The 9,581-nt window shown below is 43.0% G+C and overlaps 1 protein-coding gene across 1 annotated transcript in view; it reads left to right on the top strand.

Annotated features, from left to right (window-relative positions):
* The window catches only part of luzp1 (leucine zipper protein 1), a 51,278-nt gene extending 43,867 nt beyond the window's left edge, over positions 1-7,411 (top strand). Inside the window, exon 8 of the mRNA XM_084380482.1 lies at positions 988-7,411. The gene's annotated coding sequence lies outside the window, so the exon portion shown is untranslated. The remainder of the gene's footprint in view (positions 1-987) is intronic.
* Positions 7,412-9,581: the final 2,170 nt, after the last annotated feature.

A 9,581-nucleotide genomic window follows, 5' to 3' on the forward strand; every position in this document is an offset into this window, starting at 1 on the left:
CCTGAAGCTCGTTAATTAAAGGGAGCTGATGTTAATTAACCCTGCTGCAATGGTGTCACATCTCTTAGGAGGGTTTCAAACCACATCTGCAGTTTTAAACTGACCCTACACTGCTGTAGCACATTAAACAGCACAGGGACAGGGTTTAGCCTCATATTTGCTGTATGGAACAGTTTGCATCCACTCTGCTGAGCTGTCTATGAGCAAGGCAAAGGTTCAGGTGAACTGTACTGTAACTGGAAAAGTCCTTTGTCTTTAATTCCTGAATATTTTCCATCAGTATGCTGGAAAGGACTATGTAATTTAGCACTAATTATTGGAAATGTCTTTAATGAGAGGCTCCATTTAAACCTGAATAAATACTCATTCATTATTTTTTTAATGTGTTTATTGGGTTTTTTTAAGAGCAGGCAATGTATACATTACAATGATAGCGCTCTGTGTTAAACATGGGAAGATGAATTAATGTCTAGTTAAAATTAAACATAGGGATTGAAAATATGCCAATGATAAATATTATTCAGGGTAAAAAGACAAAATAAAACAAAAAATAGCCTTGGCAACAAATTTGATCCTAAAGATATGTGAATTTGATACACAATTAATTAAATCTTGTCACTACGAGTCAGTTTACTTCTGCTGCTTCTTCAACAGTTTTCAGGAAGATACTTGAAGTTTATTCTACATACTTGTTGACTCGTATACAAACTAATTCCACATTTTCTCATGTTCAGCTGACCGACTTTTAGCCGACTGAAAGACTCAGAGTTTTGCTTGAAATGCATGGTAATAATTTTAATTGGAAGTGTATCAATTGGACATCTATTTTCCCCATAATTGGGACAAAATTACCTTGTTCTTTCTGGCAGACTGTCTAGAAAATAATTAGGAAATGATGGACCATGGTCATGTTTCTAAAAGAGACAAATAGTTGTGTTTAAGTATGAAGGATTAAGAAAGATCTTTCTCTTCATTTTTCTTTAACAGCACTCCATTAATCTCTCAATGGCACGAGGAGGGCCAAACATCAGTCTCCCATCAACTAGTGGCTACACCATCTCCAAAAGTCAACATCTACAGCTTCTTTAACAAGCAAAGAAAAGAAAAATAGCCGTTGCAGCCATATAGAACAACAAACCGCAGACATCCTTACTCTGACCCTGAGTGTACGCTGAGACGTGAACGGCTCTTCCTATCCGGAACTTTCTCTGTCCCAAAAGAGGCATAAATGAAAAAGACAGTGCCTGTACAGTGTGTTTGGAGGTCGCCTCACCAGCCCATGTTTCCTCTTCCGCTTCTTGTGTTGGATGTATTATAGTGTAATCCCGAAACTTGACAAGGGAGAGGCTGGCATGCTGGGGACGGCTGGAGATTTTCCTGCGTGCCAGAGAGGGTTTAAAGAGACTCAAACGTTTGAGAATGCCTTTTCTCAGAGGACCATTACAGTGACCTCAATGGAGCTGAATATGTCGCTCTTCAATGCTTCTATCTTCAATCAACAGCAGTACGATGCTTAGGATGCATCCTCATCTCACAGGGCCGGATCGTCATGCAGAATTCTTCACAAACTAAAGGATCTTTACCTTAAATGTGACCAAAAACAGGAAGCGAATTACCATCTTTGCTGACTCGTACCATGATATCCACTCATGTTTGCTTTGACGGCCATATGTGCTTTTTATTTCTGATTTTTTTCCTCACACATATGAACGCAAAACCATGCAAACATGTGCAAACAACAAGAAAACACATGTTCATTTAAAACTTTTGGTTTATTTTTAACCCGTGTCACCACTTTCCTGGCATGCAGCCTCAAACTGGATATAATTTGGGCTCTTCCAAGTTGAGCAAACATTTGCATGTTTCTAAGTAATAACTGAAGAGCACTTGAACGATTGTGACTCAGCATGCTTATAAAGGATTGCTGGTTTGCTGCATTTAAGGAGAACACATGCACACACACATTACTTCTGCTAGACCGGGACGGTATTTATGCTTTTTTTTGCCATTTTCACCACTTATTTTGATTCTTTGTAATTTGCTTCCTGTTCTGCATTATCCTTTTCCTTTCTGCTCAACCATATCAAGACAGAAAATCGTAGTTTGCACGCAATGAAATGCAATGCACATGTAGAAAAAAAAAGAGTAATTAAGGGGGGTTGTGGAGGGCAGTGTTTATAACCTCAAACCATGCTACAATTTCCATGGTGCTTTTGTTTTACAGCTGTTGCAATTGTCCTCATTCATGTATTTTGAGAGAGCCATAGTGAAATGGAGTTTCTGTTTTAACATGGACATTGGACTTTGGATTACCAGCAAACCGGACATATTTTCAGTGCTGCTGTAAATACTGTGTACATGCCAGCCAGTCATAGACTTCTCACCACAAGGAACTGACAGTCCAGCCTGACTGGGTTCGCCGTGCGAATCGTCCCAGCTTATCTCTGTTTCTTATTTCTATAGAGGTGTATTATTTTGTTACATAAAAAATATCAATTTGTGGTTGGTATGTCGGAGCAATCTCTCATTGGCGGTGGCCACTGCGGCAATGGGGGTGCCATAGAAGCTGATCTCAGTAGTGGCCAGTAATACAATAAGGTGTTTTGTTTATTTTTTTGTTTAGGTGAATGGTGCATATCTATGACAAAAACCTCAAACCTTTTCTGTAATGTTTGAGTCGTTCAACAGGCTCCTGCTGGATGTAAAAATCTGACGCTTAAGATTCACTGCAGCTCGACAGGCGATGTAAACTCTGATCCCACAGCAAAATTATCTGAATGTTGCTCTTGAATGCGGCCGAGAATGACCAATTGCTTGACGGCTCGATGCAACACGACTGCATTCTTTGTCATAACTGTGACAACTCGGGACACACGGGATCTGTCGAAGAGCTGTTAAAGCCCGGTGTCCATCTCGGTTCTTCTGCTGTTATGGATTTCAATGCTGTGTTGAGTCAGACCCTGCTGGGGATGTACATGTCTCAGTCCTCCTGCATTCTTACCAGCCGCCATCTAGCTGTAATATTTATGAGTCTCCATATAGTATGTACAGGTTCCTTTAATGTGCAAAGGTCAGGCAGGAGCCCCGAGTGTCGCTGCTTTGTCACTTTACTGTTTATGCAAGCAGGAGATTATATGCAATCAATAAACTGCCCCCCCCCCCACCTCCATGCAATGTCTGTAACTATGAGTCGGATCAGAGGTGATGACTGTGTGGTGATAAATCCAAACTCAAATGTTTGTTCACCGTTACACGAATGTTCATTTACATCACTTTCACCGTTTCTTCGACACATCTACAGTAGGTTCATCTGTGCCTTGAGATGCAGTAAAAGAGGTAGATTGTCCCAGCAAATTCAGACTGTGCACATGAGTGACATGCGATACTAATTGAGAGGTTCTTTTTTTAACTTTATATATTTTTACGTTCGGAGGATTGTTGTGTCGTAAAAGTATTTTTGGTCGAAGCGTAAGAAGAGGTTCTCCGAGGGAACTCCTCCCTGAGGGATGTCAAAACAAGGTTCCCTGAGAAAAACTAGTCCAACTTCAAAGCGCCCTTTTAAGAATACAGACCGCACCGCCCAAAAAGCTATGTCCCTTGGATTTGTCTGTCAGAGTCGCAGGGTGCAGCGCTGCCTCAGAAAGGATTGCCATGTGGCCTCTTCGGGGCAGCTGCTGGCTTTGTGATTGGGCAAAAACAGACCAGACAAACTGTTTAGAGCTTTTAGCGCACACGCCAAGACTTGATGATCATATAGTCTTTCTGTGCTTTCTCTGTTGCCATCTCTTCCTCGTTCTCATCTTTTCAACTGATTCCAGTTTTCCTTTGAGTATTTCACAGAAGTCAAAAGTCCCTCCCTCCCCCTTCCCTCTCCCTCCTTCTTCCTCTCTTTCTCTGCATCTTCCTTGGATTCTCATTTCCTAGAGGGAAGCCGAGTACTAAACAGCGGTGATATGTGTTGTTGGTTCAGAGAGTTGTTTTTTGAAGGCCAGAGGCCTGTCACCAAACAGTGATGAGCAGCTCCCTGGGTAGCTGAAAGGTCAGAGGTCAGGGCTGCATCTAATCCTGTCTTGACTCAGGGCTTCTAAATACAGGAGAGAGGAAGACGGGCAGCTTGGCAGCGATGTCCACTTTAGGGATAATTAAAACAGACAACGGGTATCGAATGTCCAGTTCTGCCTGCGCCCACACTGCCAGAGATACACATGGTGTGGTCGTCCATCGGTGTCTGTGTGGGTGTTGTTATTAATATGTCAGCGAGGGCTCTCGTTTTAAAGCTCGACATGTGAACTGGCGCGCTGTAAGCGGCTGCAGATCCCCGAGTAAGAAGGTGCTGAATGACGAACGTGCACGTGTGTTTGTCAGAGTTCGAGGATGACATCACTGTGGGTCAGGATTACTGTTTATAGCAACTGATGATGCAAGGGCCCCCCTTAACCTTTATCCTGCCTTACCGCCCCGAGAATGTGTCACCTGTTTTCCCTCCGCCCAACAAATTAGTCAACCACGCAGACAATCCCGCAGTTTCACCCGTCCTCAACCTCTATCATTCGTCTCTCTCGCTTTCTCTCACCCTGAGGAGAGAAATTGAGTTGGGGGGTCCCGGGAAGAGCCCAGCTGTCGGAAACTGTAGGTTTTATGACGCGTTGGAGGCTTTCCCTCCTGGAGACCGGCTTCAAAGAAAGCAGGGCTTAGGGCAAAGTTGAAACTGCTTCCTCTGCTGTGCATGCTGCCTTCCTTCCTTACAAGGCCCCAAAGTACACTAACACCCGACTGTACGTCCACACCGTCCATTGAAACAGACCAGTTAACGCTTCTATCTTGGGCTACATGCCTACTACTCACATGTCATATAGGTCTTATTTGATGCTTCCAGTGGGGGAAGCCTGTGTGGTGTTGACATGGTGCAACGTACTGACTGGTCATCTGGGACTCAAGTGAAGATTTCACAGGTGTCGAGACTTCTATGGCTTTTGTGGCACTATAAGGGAACAGTTTCACGGTTTTTGTCAGTTCCTCTCCTCTCTGAAGATGGCAGAGAATAGATCTATATTGTTTTGATGTGAGTTGCCAAATTTTGGAGACATCGGCAGTAGGGACATCTGCCTTCTCTTGAATATAATGGAACGAGATGGCGCTCGGCCTGTGGTGCTCAAAACACCCAAAATTTACATTTGGAAAAACTCCACAGAAATGTCTTTTTCCAGAAATCTTGAACGTGTAAATGAAGATAATCCACAGACCTTGTCGTGGGCAGTTTCATGTAGGAACTATTTTCTTTCCGTATCACTGTGCAGAGGGAAGCATGCATCCACTCATGGAAAAGAGGCTCGCTAACTAACCGTGCTGTCTCCTGTCCACGAGGAGATGCACGGTTCACTCTGGGCGATGATGGGGTGAAAATGAAAACTGTTCCTACATGAAACTGCTCACAACAAGGTCCGTAGATTATCTTGAGTAACCAGGTAATGATTTCTGGAAAGAGACATTGCTTTTGAGTTTAGCAAATGTATTTTTTTTTTACGCTTGGAGCACCACAAGCCAAGTGCCATCTAGTTCCATTATATTTGAAAGAAGGCAGATGTTTCACTCTGCAACTCACACCAAAACAATCTAGATGGATAATTAGCACTAAAGGTAAGAGGCAAAATTAGTATTTTTGAATTTGGGGTGAACTGTCCCTTTAAATAAAAAGAGAAAAGAGCCTGCTTCCGCTTTCCTGCTCAAATCCCAACTAAAGAGTTAACAGAAATCCTCTTAAGCTCTGCTGGTGTATGTATAAACATCCGTTATTTACAAGTCATTGTTGTTTCCTCTTTATAAAGTAGACTAGAATGTACTTAGTGGAGATTGGAGTGGTGGCTCTTGGGCAGCGAGCGGGCCCTTGTCCTCAAAGGCCTCCATTGTGAAGCCTGGGTCATGGTGTCACTGGGCGGCATAGGCTGTAATCTGCACTTAACCAGCACTTAACTTTAAGACCTCAAACGACTAATGCCCCCTGGTTCCTCTTTTATGTCCCAGAATTGTACTTAAACTCTGTTTCAGTAGCTGTTTGCTGAATGCACCACAGTCAGTAACGTTATGTGTTTTTGCACCGGCCAAATTAGAGTATTTAAGAGTCATCTCACCAGTTAAAGGAAAAGGAAATTGGCGTGCACTCAGTGGATGAATCGTGTTTGAACGTATTGTTTTGAGGCATGGCACCCTGTTACGCCTGCATCTCAGCCTTCTAACGTTGTGCCAAAATCATTCCACAGTATTTCCAGTTTACAGACAGAGACAGTGCCAATGTTTCCCCTAGATGGACACCCTGTCTCTAAAATACTGAAATTAAGGGGAAATAATCAATTTGAGGGTTTTCATTTTTTTTTTTGGTTTTGTTTTTCTGCTTATGTATGTTTTTATTTCTTTGTTAAACAAAAGATGTCTTATTTTGGAAGCTATATCGGATAGATTTTATTTAAGGAAAATCTTGTAATTTTGTAAAGTGGGCCTTATTATTGAAATATATTAAGTATTTGTCCATCTTGATTTTAAGAATGATATTTTTTGCAAGATAATGTATCTTCCTCGTTGTTATTATTACACTCCTGGAGAGTACTTCTTCCTTTTATTTTGTGTTTGTTGTGTTAATGCGAGACATTTTCTCACCACCTGGAGACGTGACGGCACACCATGGATCAGAGAGCGAGACCGTTCAGAGAGAGAGAGAGGGTTGTGTCACAGTCGTTGAAGAATGAGAGCGATGTGCGTTTTGTCAGAGCTGAGCAGGTCCGCGGCGCTGAGTGGTTTGCCATGTGTCCCCCCGCTTTTATCGGGGACCGTTCAGTGCTCCGGCCTCTCAGCTGCTCTGTTCTCCGTCGCTCATAAATTCAGGGTTTGTGCATCTTCTGTGCTGTATGTTTGTAAGTGCTGCCAAAGAAAGAAGCGTGCAGGCCCCAGAAACACGTGTGTGTACATATATATATATATATATATTAACGTACACAAATAATCTAATAGGAATTTTAAAAAGAAAATCAACATATAGCTGGATTTCATCTCACGGATAAGAATTTCAGGCCTGTACAATCAACGTTTTTTTTTAATACTGAGTGTTTATGAGTTCATTTTGTGTGCAGAAGAAGGAGACTGACAGACAGAGGTGTCAAACACAGTTGGATGTGTGTGATCAAAAGGGTTTTTATGATTTATTATTGCTTCTCAGTGTGTCAGCAATGCCAGGTGGACTGAGTGGGGAGGCTGTTTCTTTCTTTTTTTTTTTTTTTCTTTCCTGTTTTAGACTTAATACATTGTGCATGTTTTAACCTTACTGTGGCTGGCGCACTCTGCATGTAGGTCTCTTGAAGCTGCCAACTGTACAGCAAACCATATGTATTCCAATAAAAATAAAAAACCAACCTGTTTGTAACACGTCTCCATGTTGGATCCTGTGTCAGTGTGTGCGTGTGCATGTTGCTGATGGCGTGTAAAACTCCACCGCGTATGTTAATCTCTTTTAGTGCTTTTTGCTGAACGAGCTCAGCAAGTTTTGATTTCATAGCGGTACACCCTCTGCGCACGTGTGTGTGTGTGTGTGTGTGTGTGTGTTTGTCCGTCCAAGCCTCTGGTTAGAGCAGAGCAGAGAGTACAGTAGCTGACGGTATGCAAAATAAGCAGGCAGACAAATGAGGCAAATTGGTCAGGTACAACGAGGAAAAACCACAAGCTGTTGTGGAATGCAAAGTCAGCACACACGACGTTCTCTTAAACAGCTACGCCTCAGTTTGTGAAAGCCAGCACTTTGGTTCCTGCAACTGTAGGTTAAATGATAATCTACGTGATGAAAATAACCAACCTGGCATCCTCAGTGATACTCAGGAGAGATTTTCCAGTGAAACCTTTTTCTTTTTACACATTTTACCTCGATCTGCCTGGTTATTTTCTATCCACGACAGTTTTTTACGTCTGAATTCCAGTCTGCTGCTTCAGTTTCAGTATCCTGAGGTACTGTGATGAGTTCAAATGTTTGCTGTAAAGAAGGCCTACCATGAACCACGAATGCTTGTAGTCTCGAGGCTTCTTTCAGATTTTAATCAAGTCAAGCGGCACAATAACAAGAAAAGCTGTCACTCATTGTCAGAGATCACCATTTAGCAATGTAGATTTGTGGGGATGTCATGACCCAAACTGGTTGAGAGTCAGGGGTTAACACTGTCTCCTGCCTGTGTGGTGTAATCTGTCCTAAGTTCAGATGCAGGGAGGTGCTACCCTAACACAGTGGTGCCTGTTTGGACCCTGGTACTCCTGAGCCTCGGCGCTGGTGCCTGACCTGAATAAGTGCTGTGAAGTCAACCATGGGAATGACTCAGTTGCACTCCAGGCGGGTGTAGGAGGAGGAAGATGGAGGAGTGGGAGGCGAGAAAGAGGCTTCGCTGCCTACGACAGATGTGAAAACTGAGGGAGATATCGATTGTGAGAATACAAACAAAGGGTCACCGAGGTCGAGCCGGTTGTGTTGAACAAATTCAGGAGTGATACTAGCTTGACGTGTAGCTAGCATGTTATATGGGATTTTTAAGTCCACAGCAATGCCAATAGCCATAAGATTGTAGTTACAATGATGCTTCAAGCTAAAAAAAACACTCATGTGTAGCTGGTAGTGTTGTAGGAAGTACCCAAAAGTCATACTTGAATAAAAGGAAAGGCTTCTGGAGATTTGGATTACCCTCAGAGGAGCTGACTGAATCTTTGGTGACTATAATTCCTGGATTCATCTCACATTTGATTATTATGGATGATGTTCAAAACACATAACAGCATGTGGGAGGTGTTTGTACCCGTGTAAGTGTACATTCCACCCCACACCTATGAATCACATGAGATGTGCCGGGGCATGTGCTGTGGTCTCTCATCCAAAGGATTTTTATAGCCAGCTATTTGACTTTCTGTGTCTCTGCCTCTCTATCAAGTAATCAGTCGATGTGGGCTTGAGGCTATTATGAAAAATAACCTCACCAGTCAACAGTAACACACTGCTCTGAGCTCTATGGTTTACCAGGAAGGTGAAAATACCCGAGTGCCGCAGTCCAAAAACCCCAGCCCAAATTACTGTTGTTACATCAAACATCTCCTTTGGTCACGATAATAATAACCACATCTCTGGGGGAAAACAAGGCCTGTGACGCTCAAAAGTGCATGGAAACAGAGGGGCACAGAGCCCTGAAATACAAGCTCCGCAAAAAAGCTCATAGCTCATGGTTGACCATTTTAATCTCCCCCCTCATTCATCAGATCCCCCACTATGTGGAGCTGCTGCCAGGGACCCTCAGCTCTCCCTCACACACACACGGTACCACAGAGCCTGGGAAGCAGCTAGACCTGCAATGAAGGAGGGTCACTGGAGGGTCAGTGCAGTAGCAGCCATGTTAGTTCTGCACATGCATGTCCAACAAGAGAAGTGCACATCTGTAGGTGGTAGCAGGACAGGAAGCACTTTGTTCTGTGTTAGGAATCAGTCTACATTGCCTATTATCTTATAATCATTGTCTGCATAAACACATTCAGCCTTGTTTAACTGTTAAGAAACAAACCGATAAAGG

The sequence above is a fragment of the Pagrus pagrus genome, assembly GCF_965226575.1.
Source record: "Pagrus pagrus genome assembly, chromosome: 18".
NCBI lineage: Eukaryota > Metazoa > Chordata > Actinopteri > Spariformes > Sparidae > Pagrus > Pagrus pagrus.